Genomic DNA, 22,072 nt, shown 5'->3' with positions numbered 1-22,072 from the left:
TCTCGACAGTTAAAAATCCATGAGAAGAATTACCCTACCCATGATCTAGAGTTTGCCGCCGTAGTTTTTGCCTTGAAGATTTGGAGGCATTATTTGTATGGGGAGAAGTGCCAGATCTTTACCGACCACAAGAGCCTCAAGTACTTCTTTACGCAGAAAGAGCTGAATATGCGTCAGAGGCGTTGGTTAGAGCTTGTGAAGGATTACGACTGTGACATTAGCTACCACCCGGGTAAAGCTAATGTAGTTGCAGATGCTTTGAGCAGGAAAGTCGCAGTGATGGCGCATTTGACGGTTCAGAAACCTCTTCGGTTTGAGATGCAGAGGTTTGGCCTAGAGGCATATCCTCGAGGTAGAGTTCCCCGTCTATCTACCCTGACGATTCAGTCCTCTCTTATTGACCGTATTCGCAGTGGTCAGCCTGCAGATGAGCAGTTGGCACAGTGGAAGCAGAGGGATGAGGCCAGCGCTAGTGTCTTATATATAGTCAGCGACGGTATAGTGAGATACCAAAACAGGATGTGAGATATCGAGACAGGATGTGGGTTCCTAGTAGTGATACTATTCGAGCAGATATTCTATCAGAGGCCCACATGTCGCCGTACTCTATTCATCCAGGGAGTACAAAGATGTACAGAGACCTGCAGTTATTGTATTGGTGGCCCGGAATGAAGAAGGACATCAGACGTTTTGTATCCGAGTGCCTGACTTGTCAGCTTGTGAAAGCAGAGCATCAGAGACCAGCAGGTATACTCAAGCCCCTTCCTATTCCCGAGTGGAAGTGGGAGAATGTTACCATGGATTTCCTGACCGGATTACCGAAGTCAGTCAGAGGATCAAATGCCATATGGATGATTGTTGATCGTCTTACCAAATCAGCACACTTTTTGCCTATCAAAACGACTTTCACCATGGTTCAGTATGCCGAGTTGTATATCCAGGAGATAGTCCGACTTCATGGTATTCCAGTTTCTATTGTTTCTGACAGAGATCCCAGATTCACTTCCTCATTTTGGAAGAGTTTGCATTCGACCATGGGTACGAAGTTGTTGTTTAGCATAGGTTTTCACCCGCAGACAGATGGTCAGTCAGAGCGAGTTATTCAGATTCTAGAAGATCTTCTCCGTGCTTGTGTAATTGATTTCTCAGGGAGTTGGGAGTCGAAGCTGCCATTAGTAGAGTTCACCTATAACAACAGCTTTCAGTCGTCTATAGGTATGGCTCCGTATGAAGCACTATATGGCTGTAAGTGTAGATCTCCTGTTCATTGGGATGAAGTAGGAGAGAGAACAGAGTTGGGTCCAGAGATTATTCAGCAGGCTGCCGAGGTAGTAGTCAAAATCCGTGATAGGATGAGGACTGCTCAGAGTAGACAGAAGAGTTATGCAGATCAGCGGAGGAGAGACCTAGAGTTTGCAGTCGGCGACCATGTCTTTGTGAAGATAGCACCTATGAAAGGTGTTATGCGGTTCGGGAAGAAAGGAAAGCTTAGTCCGAGATTTATTGGACCATTTGAGATCCTCGACAGAGTTGGGACGCTAGCTTATCGTGTTGCTCTTCCGCCGAATCTGGCCGGAGTACACAATGTGTTCCACGTCTCTATGCTGAGGAAGTATATGGCGAACCCTTCACATGTCTTGAACTTCGAGCCGTTACAGCTCACTCCGAGCCTGTCTTATGAGGAGAGACCAGTGCAGATCCTAGACAGACAGGAGAAGAAACTTCGGAACAAACTGGTTAAGCGAGTCAAAGTCAAGTGGCTTAACCATTCAGAGGAGGAAGCTACGTGGGAGTCTGAGTCAGAGATGAGGAGTCGGTATCCCGAGTTATTCGGTGAGTTTTAATTTCGAGGACGAAATTTCTTTAAGGAGGGAAGGGTTGTAGAACCCGTAAATTGGACTCTGTATAAGCCATGCATAATTCTTAGTATTTAAATTAAAATGATTTTTCAGTGCAGGAGTATTTAAATTCTTTTCTTTAAACTTAAGTATTTTATTCAGTAGTTTAAGTGCTATCTTTTCAGATAAATACGCGAGGCCGGACCGGAGTTGGAGATTAGAGATAAGATTAATAATAAGAAAATATTCCTAAATTTAATTTAAGCCAAGAAATAATTTATTTTAATGATAAAGAATGTTTTAGGATTTTATTTAATTAATTAGACTTAAGTTATTAATTAATTCTTTTATGCTCATTAATTAATTAAAAGCCTAAATTAAAGTGTATTAATAATGGGAATAAACTAATCTAGGCCTAATATACTAAAGAGATTATAACCTAACATCTTCATAGTAAATTGTGAGACAAAATCTTACCATGCAAACTCGTGACCACAATTTAATTTATTAAAATTCATAATAAGTGTTTAAATCTTAAGCCTTTAAAACACATGATTTATTCAACAATTTCACCTTGCTTTTAGGTAGCAAACTTTCGGGCATTTATGAGCGCATCTACCCCACAATTCACGTACAGTATGGAGAGGAAAAAAAGCATTTGATTTGCAATCAATCCCTTGACTTGCACCTTCCATCTTATCCCCTTGCATGATTCTTTTATCTTTCCTAGTAGTGTCCCTTTCATTCCTTAGCATCTTCCTCCACACCTTACCTTCGAAAATCCCATAGAAATCAGCAGCCATAATCGTGTAATCAGCAGCAAGAAGAACCGAGAACTTGCAGCAGAAAATAATAAGAACATGCAAGATTCATTTTTGCCATTCAATTATCCCATTCATCTTGCACCTTGCCCTGCATTTCCATAGCACTCTCCCTTCCCTTTCCACCGAAATTCAGAGCAGATTCAGTAGGAAAAATCGTGACTTTCATTCAGTAAGAAAGCAAGAGAGTAATACCACTCCGACTCCGCCGCGTCGTATCCGCCGTATCATTTTTGTTTGCTTCTAAACAAATTTGCAGGCATGTGTATATTTTCCTTGACTCTTCAATCAAGTCATAATATGATTTTTAAACATTACATGATCATGGTTTGATATCCAAAAACCGAAATTTTTGACAGCACCATTATTGAAAATTCTGTACAGATTTTGTTCCACCTTGTGCTTCACGGTTGTGCATGGTTTTAGTGATTGCAGGGGTTGGCTCACGTCCAGGCTTTCCAGGCTACATCTAGGATTGATATAGAGTGTATTAAGAAGGGATTTGACCATTGGTTAAAGCCTCTTTTCCCACCAGCAACTCGAATGGCAGCAACACTTCCCTTAGTGTCATATTGAGTTTCGAATTTGCAGCTTGCTGTCAAGTGGGATGAATCTGATCTTGGCTGCCCCAGGGGCCATAGCCATTGTTAGAACATCTCCTTATGATGTCTAAGACGTGACCAAGTCGGCCTGTAAAGGCTTGGTCCATGGTTGCATCGGTTTTCAAATCAAAGAACAAAAACAGCCCCTTCGCCCCTTTGAATTCTGCATGTGTCCCTCGGTTTTGGGTGGTTTGGGATGGACCTCGTTTGGAATCTCGCCCTTAGCCCTGGTTCACACCATACCCCTTGATGTCTATATCGTGCCATGGTCAACCAAATGGCCACTGGAAAGGTCCATTACATCATACGAAGCAAAACTTCCCAAGCGCACAGATTACGTTCTCGGCTAGGAGTGTGGTCGTGTTTCTGGTGTGGTTCGGATTGTGGCTGGCCTAAGGCCCTTAGCCGTGGTTCAAACCTTTCCTTAGGATGTTGATAAGAGGTCATGGTTGGTGGTTCAAGCCCCAATGACCATTGGCCTCGCAAACGACGCAAGGGAACCAAAACACCGCTGCTGTAATTTTTGACAGCAAGTGGTCGGCGGTTCAGAGGTGCATTTCGAGTTCTTGATTGGAATTTAGCCTATTTCCTTGGACTGGACAGTGCCTCATTGAGTTAGGAAGGTCACGTTTTTGGCCGTTTGTGATTCGGATCATTTTAGAGGTCGTACGAGAATTTACGGTGCAAGGTGCCAAAATGACTCTCGAAAGAGCGTTTCATGTTTTTGGCCTCCATTCACTAAAATTCGAGTACTGTAAATTTAGGAGCATTATTTCATTATTTTAGGCGTATTTTAATCATGACTAAATGATGGTTCGGTGTTGATTCGTGTTGGTACGGAGTCACGATTAAATACGAAGTAGATAGGCGTAATTGTCTCAGTTTTTGGATTCAATTACAAAGTTTGGTCAAGTTAAATCAATTGCATAATTTTCATGTCAGATTTAAGTCGCAGCGAGCCTGGGAGCGATTCAACCCAATCAGTAAAATTATTACAGGATATTTAATGATGTTATTTAATTATATTACGTGCAAAATATTCATTTTGAGACCTATGCGATATTGCTTGTGGTCACTTTACTGTCATGAGATTATTACTTCACCCGGTCGTCAGTTACCGGTCAGTTCAGTTTGGTACCATCCGGTCGCCAGTTACCGGTCAGTTTAGTTCAGTTCAGTTCAGGTGCCACTTGTGTAGACCATAATCTCACCAAGAAAATTATTACAAGTTATTTCATTACAGGGCTCCAAGGAGCAAACATTTTTACCATGATATTTTCAGTTCAGTTACGCACGTATTATAATTACTCATGAAATGATATTTTACGTTGCACCTCATGACATGATATTTTCACTTGCACGCAATTTTATTATTTATATACTTGTTATTTACGATATATGCATGCTGAGTCTTTAGACTCACTAGACTTGATTGTTGTAGGTACTGATGATGTCGGGACCGAGAGCGAGGACCAGTGAGCTAGCTTGGGTCGGCAGTAGTGGAACCCGAGGATCTCATTTTTTAGCATTTGTTATTTTCCGAACTCAGTTTTTATCTGTTGATGAATTATTTTTAATTGATACTTTTCAAACATTGAATTCTTCCGCTGCTATTTTGAATATTTAACTTTATTTATCAGTTTATCTTATGAATGAGACACTTTAATTATTTAAAAAAAAAAGAAAATTTTTAAATTTTTCCGCAAATTTTCAAACACGAATTTACGGTCCTTTACATGGAGGATATCCAGGAACTGTAGTGCTGGATTTTAGCACTAGTTTAGGCGATGTGTTGTCACTTTGTGAATGATTGTAAGACAATAGCTATCAGATGAGTATTGAAATAGCATCAGTCGAGGCATTGTATAGTGAGGACTGCAGATTTTCTTCGTATAGGAATAATATCTGCGAGATACCTGAGATTGAAAAAGAAATTGAAACCGATTCAGAGGAAAATGAAGACAGCTCAAAATAAATAGACTGAATATGTCAACGTCGGATTATTACTGTTGATATTTAAAACTGGAAAATTGAATGTAACCTTGACTGGGAGTACCGGATTTGATAATAGAGGATAATATTGATTTGTTATGAGTCGGTAATTGGTATATACGGATGTTGGATTAGCCAATGTTCTGAGATCGATTCTATCTGAATTACTTCAAGTTGTATTATGAGATTATACTTCTTGCATTAATATTCCAGATTGGAGTTAGAGATTCAGGAAAGAAGAATAATCCAGAATGAAGAAAATTCCGCTGTTGGAAGTACAGTACAATCATCAGGGCATCGAAGAGGATACCTGGAAGACTGAGTCTGATAGGAGGTAGCGATGTTCAGAGTAATTACACTGAAAGGAGTTATTACTGATTCTATTTTACATTTCTTTCTTTATCTGATTTGATTGCCTGTGATTTCGGGGACGAAATCGTATCTTAGGGGGGGAGAAAATGTAATGACCGGGATTATATTTACTGTAATATGAGATTAATCTGAAATGATTCATGGATTAATTAAGGTAAATATAGATGGAATGGATTAGGCAGGAAAAGACGCAAAAATATGTGCGAGGGAGGTGCTATTCGCGCATATGCGCGACCTAGTGCGCACACATACGCGATTCGGGCAAAAGACCCCGCGCATATGCGCGCCGTGAGGGCGCGCATATGCGCGAGGTGTCAAGTAACCAAAGTAAATGTCCAGAGAAGTTGGCGCATATGCGCCGGATGGAGGCGCGCATATGCGCGAGTTGCATTGCACGAGACAGTAGGTCTCGCGCATATGCACGACTTATGTGCGCGCATATGCGCGAGCAGTCCAGTAGCTGATTTCCGGATAGAGCTTCCAGCGCATATGCGCGGGGCTTAGGCGCCCATATGCGCGCAACATGCAGAAGAAAAATAAGCCACTTGGTCTTGGAATGCTCGAAGATGTATATATCATGAATTCGTTTCAGAATTCATAAGAAACGAAGAAAAGGAAATTGGGAAAGCTTCTGAAATCCTTACGCCTTTTTATTTCAATCCGTTCGTCAGATTTTGAATCCGACTTCAGTACTGGGTTCCTAGTGACGACAGCTACAACTGGACGTAAGTGTTGTTACGTTTAGATATGATTTGAAATTATGATATTTTCAGAATTGAATAGGAATCATATATGGGGTTTCTGATACAGTGGACATCGTATATTTGAAGTCAGATCGAAGAACAGACTGTGTATGTATTTGTTATGATTTTCGGAGTCGATTTGATTGAGATTTGATATCAGATTTGTATTATTATCAAATATGAGTTACAGGAATTGATATCTGTTGAATTATATTGCGTGGTGTATTTATATGGTACCGTTATGCCGTTGAAACCGAATTTGATTAGGTTCTGATTATGAGCCGTATTATTATATCTGTGATGTTGAAATTGACGGGGTTATCGAGGTTGTATTAACATGCCGTCGAAACATCAGTGAATTGATATTGATCAGATTCAGTATTGATTGAGATTTTATTATGGTGTCGTGATATCGATCAGATTAGGTATTGAATTGAGTTATACATTGATACAGTATATTCGATATTGTTATTGTTAGATTCATATCGACAGACAGTCAGTCCAAAGCTTCGACAGAGTTAGACTGAAGATGGACAGAGTTGAGTTTGAGACTTCGTCTTCGTCAGACCGAGAAGAGAAAAGTATAAGTCAATGTGGTACCGGGAGATCGACTCGAGTATAGTATGATATACTTGAGTTTCCCTAAATCACATACTTCTTATTATTATGTTCATTGATTTGACTGGATATGCTTGTTCTATGAATGTATAGAAAGCAGGTATTAGTCGAGTGATCTTGTGACAGAAGTACCTGATACTGGCGGGATCGCCACGAGCACATTTCACGATGTCACAAGATAGTAAATTGGAGAAAGTGCCAATGTCTATCACGTGTAGGTCACTGGACGATTGACAATCGATGTGGATAGAATTGGAGTTTATTCTATTATTGGTGATCGATACCATATCAATGTGGATAGAATTGGAGTTTCTTCTATTACTGGTGATTAATATGGAATGCCAACGTCTGGAAATCGGGATCCCTAGACTAGGATTGAGTCTAGTTTGAGTTTAAGAGTTACGGATATTGATTCATTGATTGATGTTGATTTATGTTCCTCATTATGGTACATGTTTAGAGTAAGGGTTATTGTTGATATTAATTCATGTATCGGATTATGATACATGCTGCGAATATTTGATTCATGTTCTGATTTTGATACATGTTATGAATATCTATTATATGCTTTTATATTGTTTATATGATTGCATGTATACATGATTTATACTGGGAATGTAATTCTCACCGGAGTTATCCGGCTGTTGTCTTGTTTGTATGTGTGCATGACAACAGGTGGCACAGGATCAGGGTCAAGAAGAGAACGAGGCTGGACTAGATAGCGTGGAGATCCGGGCTCAGAAATAAATTAGGAGTCAGCACTGATATGTAGTTGAACCTAGTTTGATTATTGTAGACAATACAGGACTTGTATGTTTATATTTAATATGTAATTCAGATTGATTTACATAACGTTTCCGCTTTGTATTTTTTTAAAAAAAATTTAGACCTTGTTTATTATAATTGATTGATTTATTCTAAGAACGATTAAAAACTTTAATTAACCTCCGGGTCCCCACAACCGTAAAGCCCTTTGACTGTTTTGAGGATTGAAACATATTCCTCAGAATGTTGAAGATGATGTTCCTCCAGTTCATCTTCTTTTCTGCCATGATTGCAGTCAAGGCTTGAAAATTCTATAGAGTGAGGGCAGCAAATGATCATGCCTTTGCCAAGAGGCCCTTGGCTACAATATCAGCCAACAGTTGAACCTCTGGCTTCTGTTCTTTCTTAGGATCAGACACTTTGATCTTCTGACCAGCAGCAGAGAGAATAGTTTGCATTTCCTCAAAATCGGATGCCTTCACCTCAGAAAGATTAGTTAGCCCATTAGCAGGCAGTTGGAAGAGATTGCAGGAGAACTCCTCCTCAATGATCAGCAACTAACCATTTACAGTCGATGCTATATCGCCTTCTTGAGTGACATAGCCGGTGGCGTAGAGTTCTTGAACTTCTTTTACAATAATTTCTTGAAAAGATAATCCCAGAAATAGCTTCAGACCGGCTGCTTCCAGTTTCAGAAAGACATTCTTGACTCCATCGTCCTTTATAGTGAAGACTGAGTTGAAATCGATTGACAAGGCATTCATGAGGTGAGCTGGGATTTGGTTTTCCATTTGATTATATTGAATATGCGAAACAAAATATGTTGAGGATAGAATTTTGCTCTGAATGCTTGAATGTGTGCGTAAGAAGATGAACTGAATTGAAGCGGAGTATAGTACTTGTGTATGTGACTATTCAAATTATTGGACACGTGTCAGTCCAGAGAAAATTTGAATTTAAAAATGTGTACGTGTGCTAAAACATTTGTACGATTTTAAATGGTGCAAGTGGATCCATGTTTTAAAACACTATTCATCATTTAATGCGAAAACTGACAGTCACGTCACTTGATTTGAAATAAAATACGATTAATTATTAACTAATATGAGAAGATTAGTTAAATTAGCAGCTGAATGATCAGTTGTGAGACTGCATCATTCAGATGAAAATTCACTAACTACTGTCTTCTCAGTTAACCTCTTAAAACCGATATTCCCCCTTAATAATGCATGCTTAAATACGAAAGATTAAGCGACAAATAGAGTGACGTTATAAAATAAATCTTATGCTTCAGAAGATGAAACGTTGAGTGTACTGATTATGTCCCTTCAGTTGCTTTGAACCTGTGTTATAAATAGGAGTAACATGGTTAGTCTTAACACATTAGCAACTAAATATTTCAAGAGATAAAATGGAAGGTGCAAGCAGCTCAAAGGTTCTAGACGTTGCTGATGAGTTTATGGATTCAGCACTGGAGACCAGGAAGACTGCTATGGAAGATAAAGTCTTCCACAAGATTCTCCGATTCTGGCAGAAGCTTCAAGATCTTCATTTCCTTCAGCAGGGAGGAGCAGTTGCCACCCCTGAACGGGTGGCACAAATGAAGAAATATCGACGGCGTTTGCGTGTTGCTGATGAGGTGGACATCTTCATAAATGAAGGTGTCTACCTGCTGATGCTGAAGAAGGACAAGTGGACTCAGAAGCACATAGCTATTTCAGAGGGTTTCCTGAAGACTACCACAGGGGTTTTAACTGGTTGGGTGACCTCGTGGCGGTCTGATGTTAAGAAGGAAATCAAAATTTACGCTCCAATTATAATAAATAAAATTTTTGATTAATTTATCGTTGTCTTTTACCTTTCTGCATACAAACTGGTGTTAATAAATATCATGCTACTGAAAATATTTCAACTGAAATGATATAATCTGGCAACTAACTGACTGAGCAATTATCATATGATAAAAGACTCAGTTACGACAAAAACAATAATAACCATGATATAATCAGGTTAAATAAGTTAAACCAAGTATATTGCAAAAGTAAGAAAACTTAGTTTCGGGCAGTGGTTTGGTGAAGATGTCAGCTGCTTGTTGTTCAGTTGAAACATACTCCAGTCTGACTTTCTTTAAGGCGTGATCTCTGATGAAGTGATGCCTGACATCTATGTGCTTGGTCCTTGAGTGAAGAACTGGGTTGTAAGTAATAGCAATCGTGCTAGTATTGTCACAAAATATGGGTGATTCTTTGGCAATAACTCCGTAATCTTTCAGTTTTTGCTGGATCGAAAGCAGTTGGGCATAGTAGCTTCCAGCAGCAAGGTATTCTGCTTCAGTTGTGGAAGTGGCTATGGATATTTGTTTCTTGCTGAACCAAGAGATCAGTCTGTCTCCTAGAAACTGACATGATCCACTTGTAATTTTACGATCTAGCTTACATCCTGCATAATCTGCATCTGAATATCCAAATAAACTGAAAAAAGAGTTTTTAGAGTGCCATAACCCAACATTTGGCGTGCCTTTAAGATATTTTAAAATACGTTTGGCAGCTGAAAAATGCAATTGCTTAGGGTTTTATTGAAATCTAGCACACATACAGACATCAAATACAATATCAGCACGACTGGCAGTTAGGTACAATAATGAACCTATTAAACCTCTGTAGATTGTCGCCTCAACTGATATTCCCCCTTGATAAGTGTCCAGTTTTACTGATTAACTCATGGGAGTACTTGCAGCTGAACATGATTTCATGCAAAATTTCTTGAGCAACTCCCTCGTGTATTTAGTTTGAATGATAAAAATACCAGTCTCCAATTGCTTCACTTGCATTACAAGGAAAAATGTCAGTTCACCCATCATGCTCATTTCAAATTTTTCCTGCATCAACTTAGCAAATTTCTCACATAATTTGGGGTTAGTTGACCCAAATATGATATCATCAACATAAATTTGCACAAGTAAAATATGATCAATCTTAGAAAATTTGAACAATGTCTTGTCAACTGATCCAACGGTAGAATCATGATCAGTTAAGAATTTTGAAAATGTCTCATACCAAGATCTGGGGGCTTGTTTAAAACCATATAAAGCTTTTTTCAAATGATATACATGATCAGGAAAAGAGTGATTGATAAAACCTAGAGGTTGTTCAACATAGACTTCTTCTTGCAATTGACCATTCAGGAATGCACTCTTTACGTCCATCTGATAGACTTTAAAATTCTTGAATGATACATAGGAAATGAATATTCTGATTGCCTCCATTCTTGCAACTGGTGCATATGTTTCATCGTAATCAATTTCTTCTTCTTGCCTGTATCCTTGTGCTACTATCTTTGTGTGGGGATCCGGACGATAACTCATTCTTTCCAATCATCATTAGGATTAAATGGATCAATTAAATAATCTGGGTCGTAATTTTTTTTCAAATGTTGAACACTTTATAAACAAGTGTACAAATTTCTACAACAAGTTAGGTCCCATCTTATTCAAATTACAAGATCAAGTTTAATATCTACAACATGATCAAAAGTACAAGTCTTGTACAAAATAAAGTCATAACACACTAGTATTCATCCAATACATATCGAGTGTTGAAAACCAGTTCTACATCAAGGCCCGGATCTCCACTTTAATCTCGATCTATCAAGCTCTTCTCGACCCCGATCCTGTCCCACCTGTTGTCATGCACACATACAAACACAACAACAGCCGGATAACTCCGGTGAGAAATATATTTCCCAGTATAAACAACGTATATATGCATCTCATACAAACATTTACAAAAGCATATAACATTTGTAAAACAACGTGTATCATAATCTAGTGAACATAAATCGATACAAATATGTAAATAAAACTCTTTATCTCTTACTCTTTTGACTCAACTCTTATCTAGAGATCCCGTTTTGAATAAGAACGTAACAAGTCTCCCACCTATTCTTCCCAGCTAGATGGTGGTACGTTCTTATTCCCAGACATTGGCCCTCTATATCGAATCTCTACAATAGGAGTTAATCTTCTCCTAAGCACATCGATATAAACCAAATGTCCAGTGACTTGGCATCTCTGCCAAAGACTCATAGCACATGCTTTTCTATAACGCAATAGACTAAGCATGTCAATCTCAATAATTGCAATCACATCAAAGCAATAACAATATTGTGGTTTTGGGAAACTCAAGCTATCTCATAATCGAGTTGTATCTCCCGGTTTAACATTGATTTATACCTCTCTCTTCGTAGTTCTTGGTTGATTCAAACCTCAATCTGGTTTTGATCGTTCTTCGAAGCCTTCAATACCAAATCTGGAATGACATATTTGAGAAGTACAATATCACATAAAACTCAATGGAATACTTGATATGATCAGTGTGGGGACCCGGGCTCTAACTCAATTCTTTTCGGGATTAATCGGATCTTTACTCAAAATGTGGGTCAAATTTTTGCTTTTTAACATTAATTCAAATGTATGTAAATAAGCACAATATCTTTCTTTATTTAATTCAACAAACATAATGTACATGTCTTGTTCTAGTATTTTCATACAAACTAGTGTTTACTACAAACTACAAAACACAAGTAGTACAAGTCTATTAAAAATCACTAGTCATCTTCTGCGCCCGAAGTCACCACGCTATCTCGATCTCATCTCTGTCGTGACCCAGATCCTGCCCCACCTGTTGTTATGCACACATACAGACATAACAACAGCCGAAAACTCCGGTGAGAACAAATCCCAGTATAAAACATGTATGCATGCTACTACATAATCATAACCATGCAGGAAAGCAATAACACTGGGTTCCATAGTCTATGAAACCAATCTATATGAGCATGCAATTCAAATCAAATCATGTCTTGACTCGACTCGACTTTACTCTAGGGATCCCGGTGTGAATAAGACGTCACTGTCTGTCACTTACCCTCCCAATCGGGGTAACTGTACGTCTTATTCCTAGACTTCGGCCCTGTCTGTATCGAATGTCTACAATCGGATTGAATCTAGTCCGAAGCGTCGATACCACCGAACGTCTAGTTTGGCAAGTCTGCCAATGACTCTCCTATCTCAAATGCTTGAATATAAATCTATAAACAAGACATTATCATATCAAGAGATTTGAATATAAATCTATAAACAAATCACAATCATATCAAAAGATAAACAATAATTCTAGTATGTGATTTTGTTGGGAAACTCAAACTGAATCTCATTTGAGTTGTGTCTTCCCCAAACAAAACATGCATTATACCTTTCGTCGCACAATGTCTGTCGATGTCGAAGTCTCGATGACGAATCTGTCACTATCAAATCTGAAATGGAAATGTTGATACATATTCTATCAATCTCTAATCTCAATCAACACATATCCAATTCAATACTTGACCTCGGTACCATTTGACGGCATAACAACGTAATTTCTCAATACCGATCAATTCAAATCTCAACATAAATCTATATCAATTCTCAACAATGAATAATCAACATCATATATACATCATACTCTCAAAATCTGCATATTCTCAATCAAGATATGCTAAAATTCATAACAAATGCATACGGTACAATTTCTTCGATCCGGTTGCGAATATACGACATCTATAATCTCAAGAATCTCTAATAGCAACCATATCATAATTTCTCCAACACATAAAATCTGAATCATGTTGGAATTGAACAATATTTACCTCTTCTTGTAGCCTTGGTTGAGAAGATCACAAATCTGAACTCTGATTAAAATTCTGATGAAAATATCTTATACAATCAATTTCTAAAAGAAATAGAGCATGAAGGAATTCTTGAAGTCTCTCTCTCGTTCCATCTGCTAAAAATGAGGAAGAAATGAATGACAACACACTTATATGTGCATGGCCAAGACAAATGGCTTATTCTTTGGAGTACATGTCTCGCGCATATGCGCGACATTCGCTTCATCTCGCGCATATGCGCCAAAGGTTCTGGAGGTGTCGCGCATATGCGCGCCTTATCTCGCGCATGTGCGCCGATGCTTCTTTAATTTTCGCGCATGTGCGCCGGTCTAGTGGCGCATATGCGCCGAGTTCATCTCATATCTATAATTTGCATCTACTTTCTCGTCCCTTCCGGTCCGATACAAGGCGTCTACAATTACCTTAATTATCAACAAAACAAATCTGATTATGATAACCAAATTCTCGGGCCTTACATTTCTCCCCCTCTAAGAAATGATTTCGTCATCGAAATCGCAGACAATCAATTAAATCAAGTAAAAGAGGCAATGTAATCGAAAATGGAATGAACACTCACATCATAGAAATAACTCGGGATATCTCTGTCTCATCTCTTACTCTGTCTCCCAAGTCGCTTCTTCAGTGCCATGACGACTCCACTGGACTTTCACTAGTGGAATAGTCTTCGTTCTGAGCTGTTTTTCTTTTCGATCAAGAATCTGTATTGGTTGTTCAATATAACTCAACATCTGATCCAGCTCAGCTTCGTCAGGTCGAATGACATGAGAATCATCAGGCATATATTTTCGCAACATTGATACATGAAAAACGTCATGTATCCCGGATAGAGAAGGAGGAAGAGCCAATCGATATGCTCGATCGCCAATCTTTTCAAGAATCTCATATGGACCGATGTATCTAGGAGACAACTTCCTGCGTTTGCCAAATCTGACAACGCCTCGAAAAGGTGAAATCATCAAGAATACTTTGTCTCCCTGTTCAAATACTAACGGTCTACGTCTGATATTTGCATACTTGGCCTGTCTATCCTGTGCCGTCTTCATTCTTTTCTAGATTATCTTCACTTTCTCAGTCATATCACGAATCATATCAGGCCCAAGTTCTGGTGCCTCAGAGATATCATCCCAATATAGAGGAGATCTGCACTTCTTGCCATACAAAGCTTCAAACGGTGCCATCTCTATGCTCGTTTGATAGCTGTTGTTGTATGAAAATTCACACAACGGTAATGAATCTTGCCAACTAGTGCCAAAGTCTAGCACTACAGCTCTCAACATGTCCTCTAAAATCTGGATAGTCCGCTCTGACTGTCCATCTGTCTGGGGATGATAAGCAGCAATGTTGTACCTAAAGCCTGTTGCAGACTATGCCAAAAGTGAGAAGTGAATCGTGGATCACGATCTGATACGATAGACTTCGGCACACCATGCAATCTGACTACCTCTCTGACATATATCTCAGCCATCTGATCGTGTCGGTATGTCATTCTGTATGGAATAAAACACGCTGATTTGGTTAATCTGTCAATAATGACCAAAATCGCGTCACAGCCTCGGGATGATCGAGGTAACTTCATCACGAAATCCATGGAAATGTGATCCCATTTCCATTGTGGAATAGACAAACTCTGAAGTAAACCTCCGGGCTTCTCCCTCTCAGCCTTCACCTGTTGGAAATTTAAACACTTAGACAATTCGGCAATGTCTGACTTCATCTGTTTCCACCAGAACTATGTCTTTAGATCATTGTACATCTTCCTGCCACCAGGATGAATACTGAACCGACTACAGTGCGCTTCTGACAAAATCTGTTGTTTTAATTCTGGAACATCTGGCACTACAATACGGTTATTCACATACAGAACAAAATCACGTACCTGATATTCAGACTGATGTCCTGATCTGACCATCTGAATCGACTTCTGAATATTCTGATCAGTTCTCTGTGCTTCTTTGATTCGCATAATCAAATCTGGTTCAACTTGAATCGAAGCAAGTCATAGAGGTCTACTAGCTGTATCAAATGTTACACCCGACGAGCAACAATCTTCAATCATATTTGAAACACCTATCGTCGATAATGATAAGGAACATATCTTTCGACTCAAGGCGTCCGCTGCTGCATTTGACTTTCCAGGATAGTATTTGATCTCGCAATCAAAGTCTTTCAACAAATCGAGCCATCTGCGCTGTCTCATATTCAATTCTGATTGAGAAAACAAGTACTTTAGGCTTTTATGATCAGAATAGATCTCAAATTTCTCGCCATAAAGATAATGACGCCAAACCTTCAGTGCAAATATGATAGCCGCTAATTCAAGATCATGAATGGGGTATCCAATCTCGTGTGGATTCAGCTGTCTAGAAGCATATGCGATTACATGACCCCGCTGCATAAGAACACATCCTAGCCCTCTGTGGGATGCATCACAATATACAACAAAATCGCCAGTACCTGAAGGAATCATCAAAACAGGTGCACTGGTCAGCCTCTTCTTCAACTCTAGGAAGCTAGATTCACAATCCTCAGATCACACAAATGGTGCATTCTTCTGTGTCAACTGGGTAATCGGCTTCGCAATACTAGAGAAATCTTTGATAAATCGTCTATAGTACCCTGCTAGACCCATGAAACTGCGTATCTCAGGCACCGTAGTCGGTCTCGGCCAACTGATCACAGCTTCAACTTTACTCGGATCCACAGAAATACCATCTCCAGATATGATATGACCCAAGAAGACAACCTGTCTCAACCAGAATTCACACTTGGACAGTTTGGCATACAATCTATTTTTTCTCAATGTCTGCAATACAATCCTCAAATGATCGGCATGCTCAGTCATATTCTTAGAATACACCAGAATGTCATCAATAAAAACAATCACAAAATCATCTAAATATCTCTGAAAGACGCGGTTCATCAGTCCCATAAACACCGCTGGAGCATTCGTTAAACCAAAAGGCATGACAATAAATTCATCATGTCCATACCTGGTTCGAAATGCTGTCTTTGGTATATCAATATCTCGTACTCGCAGCTGGTGATATCCAGATCTCAAATCGATCTTGGAATAAACAGAAGATCCCTGCAACTGATCAAATAAATCATCAATGCGAGGCAATGGGTACTTGTTCTTTACTGTCGCCTTGTTCAGTTGCCGGTAGTCAATACATAATCGCATAGAACCGTCTTTCTTACGCAGGAATAGCACTGGAGCGCCCCAAGGAGACACACTCGGTCTAATGTATCCCTTGGTTAGAAGATCTTCTAACTGTGCTTTCAATTCTTTCAACTCTATAGGTGCCATTCTATACGGAGTTCCCAAAATAGGAACGGTACCTGGAATAAGATCAATGCTAAAATCTACCTCTCGAGCTGGAGGTAAACATGGGAGCTCGTCAGGAAATACATCTGCAAACTCCCGTACTACTGGCAAATCTGCCAATGCCGGGCTCGATTTCTGTAGGTCTACAGAATAAATAAGGAACCCCTCTGCTCCTTTCTGCAACAGCCTACTCATAGTCAGGGCAGACACTAAGGGAATCCGAGATCTGGAACCCTTACCGTAGAATTTCCACTCTTCTGTCATTTCGGGTCTGAATCTGACAATCTTGTGAAAACAGTCTACGGTGGCTCTGTACTTAGTCAACATGTCAATCCCTTACAATACAATCAAAATCAGATAAGCCAAGTACAATACAGTCTAAATCAATCTCATGCCCTTCAAACTGTAGTATGCAATGTCTAACTGAAGTCACAGATATCAGACCACTTCCCAACGGAGAAGAAATAGACACTACAATGGACAATGACTCGACAGGCAATGCATGTGTAAATGCAAAACGTTTTCTGATATGAATGTATGTGATGCACCTGTATCTATCAATACATATACAGGATAACCGCAAAGAAAACAGTTACCTGCAATCACATCATCTGGTGCCTCTTGTGTTGCTCTTCCGTCAATGCAAACACCTGAGCCTGTTGTCTGGAAGATTGGCTCACTGTCTGGCCACCTCTAGCTCTGGGCTGGGACTGTGTAGGCGTGGGCTGGAAGGAATGGACAGACGACGCTTGCCTCTCAGGCTGAGTCACTGATGCTGATGACCCTGCACCCTTAAATCTCTGTGCACCTCTGTGGGGATAGACTCTGGCGAAATGTCCCTGTTGCTTATATATGTTACATCTGCCCATCACTCCCTGACACTGCTCTGTGGCATGCCGGCCTCCACAAGTAGTGCAATACACGCCTGTCACATCTGTACTCTGGCCAGGACCTCTCTGTCGTGGCCCGCTGGAGCTCGAGGAACTGCTCCCTGCTCTCTTGAACTGCTTACCCTTAGCTTTCAAAGAATCCTTCTTGCCACTACTAATGCTTCCACCATCAAATCGAGGAGGAGGTGGTGGAAACTGGACGGCGGCCTGTGGCGGTCTCTGACACTGAGCACTATAGGAAGCTCCTCGCTGCCTGATCAAGCCAGCCTCTGCTCCTTTTGCTCTGTTCAGTGCATCAGAAAAGGTGTTGGGTCGTCCCGTGTTCACCAAAGTAAAAATATCCGGGTTCAAACCATTGATGAACTGGTCCGCGACCGCTTCGTCATTTCCTGCCACGTGTGGCGCAAATCGGAGCAAAGAAGAAAACTTGGCAACATACTCTTCTATGTTCCACTGCCCCTGTCTCAAGTTGGCAAATTCGGCCCCTTTGTCTTTTCGATACGACACTGGAAAGAAACGTTGATAAAATTCATCTTCAAATATTTTCCAAGTAATATCGATACCTCGATGTTCTAAGGCTCATTTTGTGGTCAACCACCAGCTTTTCGTAACTTCTTGCAACTGATGTCCGATTAGTTTCACTCTTCGTTCGTCTGTATAAGCCAGAGATTCAAACAACATCTCTATATCGTCTAACCAGCTCTCACAATCCACTGCATTTTCTGTGCCCTTCAAGGTAGGTGGATGGAATGATTGAAACCTCTTCACCAAAGTCTCCATCGGTGTCGCAGTAACGTCCATCTGAGTACCTGACGTACTACCCTGTTCCGGCATTTGACCTGCAGCTGGTTGTGGTATTCTTCTAGGCGGCATATCTGATTATCAAACAGATTAGTACACAATCTATATACAATCTGTCTCAGCCCTCCTCTGATCATATACCTTTGATCCAGAATCGGTTCTGATTCAGTCTTTACAAGTACATGGTGTAAATCAATTCAGATAGCAATACATGTAATAGGGAAAGCAATAAATCATGCTAGCACATCAAAGCAAGGAAGAAGACTCGATCTACCCCGCTCATTCTATTCTATTTCAGTCTACAGAACCTACTGCTCTGATACCACCTGTTGTGGGGACCCTGGCTCTAACTCAATTCTTTTCGGGATTAATCGGATCTTTACTCAAAATGTGGGTCAAATTTTTGCTTTTTAACATTAATTCAAATGTATATAAATAAGCACAATATCTTTCTTTATTTAATTCAACAAACATAATGTACATGTCTTGTTCTAGTATTTTCATACAAACTAGTGTTTACTACAAACTACAAACCACAAGTAGTACAAGTCTATTAAAAATCACTAGTCATCTTCTGCGCCCGAAGTCACCACGCTATCTCGATCTCATCTCTGTCGTGACCCAGATCCTGCCCCACCTGTTGTTATGCACACATACAGACATAACAACAGCCGAAAACTCCGGTGAGAACAAATCCCAGTATAAAACATGTATGCATGCTAATACATAATCATAACCATGCAGGAAAGCAATAACACTGGGTTCCATAGTCTATGAAACCAATCTATATGAGCATGCAATTCAAATCAAATCATGTCTTGACTCGACTCGACTTTACTCTAGGGATCCCGGTGTGAATAAGACGTCACTGTCTGTCACCTACCCTCCCAATCGGGGTAACTGTACGTCTTATTCCTAGACTTCGGCCCTGTCTGTATCGAATGTCTACAATCGGATTGAATCTAGTCCGAAGCGTCGATACCACCGAACGTCTAGTTTGGCAAATCTGCCAATGACTCTCCTATCTCAAATGCTTGAATATAAATCTATAAACAAGGCATTATCATATCAAGAGATTTGAATATAAATCTATAAACAAATCACAATCATATCAAAAGATAAACAATAATTCTAGTATGTGATTTTGTTGGGAAACTCAAACTGAATCCCATTTGAGTTGTGTCTTCCTCAAACAAAACATGCATTATACCTTTCGTCGCACAATGTCTGTCGATGTCGAAGTCTCGATGACGAATCTGTCACTATCAAATCTGAAATGGAAATATTGATACATATTCTATCAATCTCTAATCTCAATCAACACATATCTAATTCAATACTTGACCTCGGTACCATTTGACGGCATAACAACGTAATTTCTCAATACCGATCAATTCAAATCTCAACATAAATCTATATCAATTCTCAACAATGAATAATCAACATCATATATACATCATACTCTCAAAATCTGCATATTCTCAATCAAGATCTGCTAAAATTCATAACAAATGCATACGGTACTATTTCTTCGATCCGGTTGCGAATATACAACATCTATAATCTCAACAATCTCTAATAACAACCATATCATAATTTCTCCAACACATAAAATCTGAATCATGTTGGAATTGAACAATATTTACCTCTTCTTGTAGCCTTGGTTGAGAAGATCACAAATCTGAACTCTAATTAAAATTCTGATGAAGATATCTTATACAATCAATTTTTAAAAGAAATAGAGCATGAAGGAATTCTTGAAGTCTCTCTCTCGTTCCATCTGCTAAAAATGAGGAAGAAATGAATGACAACACACTTATATGTGCATGGCCAAGACAAATGGCTTATTCTTTGGAGTACACGTCTCGCGCATATGCGCGACATTACCCGCGCATATGCGCGAGACCTACTGGTCTCGGCCAAGGCAAATTCAACACCTCGCGCATATGCGCGCTTCATCTCGCGCATATGCGCCAAAGGTTCTGGAGGTGTCGCGCATATGCGCGCCTGATCTCGCGCATGTGCGCCGATGCTTCTGTAATTTTCGCGCATGTGCGCCGGTCTAGTGGCGCATATGCGCCAAGTTCATCTCACATCTATAATTTGCATCTACTTTCTCGTCCCTTCCGGTCCGATACAAGGCGTCTACAATTACCTTAATTAACAACAAAACAAATCTGATTATGATAATCAAATTCTCGGGCCTTACAATCAGAACTCAATTTAATTCTGTTTTGACGGCATAACATCACAATCTCGGTATATCCAGCAACTCAAACATCAACAGATACAAATCATAACTCATAATAAATCACAAATTCAACCCAATATCAAATCTGTGCAATCTCATTCAACATAGGCTGAAAATTGATAACAATTACATAGTTTATCCGTTCTTCAATCCGATTTCGATTATACGATTATCACAATCTCAGGAACACATAATATAGATCAAAGTATGATTCCCCCAACAATAAATCTTGCATATAGCAGCTAGCGCATATGAGCGCTTGTACTTAAATCTTGCTTTCTCCTACTGTCTCAGCGCTTGTACTTAAATCTTGCTCACGCATATGAGCGAGACTTACTATCTCGGCATATAGCAGCTAGCGCATATGCGCGCCTCGTCTCCGCGCATATGCGCGAGACCTTTTGGTCACACACCTAAATCATGTCTTCCTCGAGCTTCCTCGGATCTTGGCCTTTCATAATCACATCAATTATAAATTATAGTCTCGGATTAACAGGATAAAATATCGAGCATTACAATTCTCCCCCTCTGCGACATGATTTTGTCCCCGAAATCACAGGCAATCAAATCACATAAGACAAGCAGATATAACAGAAGCTAAATAAGAAACTCACATCATTGAAATAACTCTGGGAATTTCTGTCTCATGTCTGATTCAGTCTCCCAAGTAGCTTCTTCAATGTCTTGACGACTCCATTGAACTTTCACAAGCGGAATAGTCTTCGTTCTGAGCTGCTTTTCTTTACGATCTAGAATCTGGATCGGTTTTTCAAAATAACTCAGAGTTTCATCAAGTTTTGCCTCGTCAGGCTGAAGAACATGAGAAGCATCAGGAAGATCTTTTCGCAGCATAGATACATGAAAGACGTCATGTATACCAGATATAGAAGGAGGAATAGCGAGTCGATAGGCACGAGTACCTATCTTCTCAAGAATCTCATACGGCCCAATATAGCATGGAGATAACTTTCCTCTTTTGCAAAATCTGACAATGCCTCTGAAAGGAAAAATCTTCAAAAATACTCTCTCCTTGCTCAAATTCTAATGGTCGACGTCGAATATGTGCATATTTGGCATGTCTATCCTGAGCTGTCTTCATTCTCTGCTGAATCAGCTTTACTTTCTCAGTCATATATTGAATCATATCAGGTCCAAGTTCAGGTACCTCAGATATCTCAACCCACTAAAGAGGGGATCTGCACTTCTTGCCGTACAAAGCTTCAAACGGAGCCATCTCTATACTCGTCTGATAGCTGTTGTTGTACGAAAATTCACAAAGTGGCAACGAATCTTGCCAACTAGTGCCAAAGTCTAGCACTACAGA

Source organism: Primulina tabacum, chromosome 11 (genome assembly GCF_025594145.1).
Source record: "Primulina tabacum isolate GXHZ01 chromosome 11, ASM2559414v2, whole genome shotgun sequence".
Lineage (NCBI taxonomy): Eukaryota > Viridiplantae > Streptophyta > Magnoliopsida > Lamiales > Gesneriaceae > Primulina > Primulina tabacum.
Note: the sequence above shows the minus strand (reverse complement) of the source record.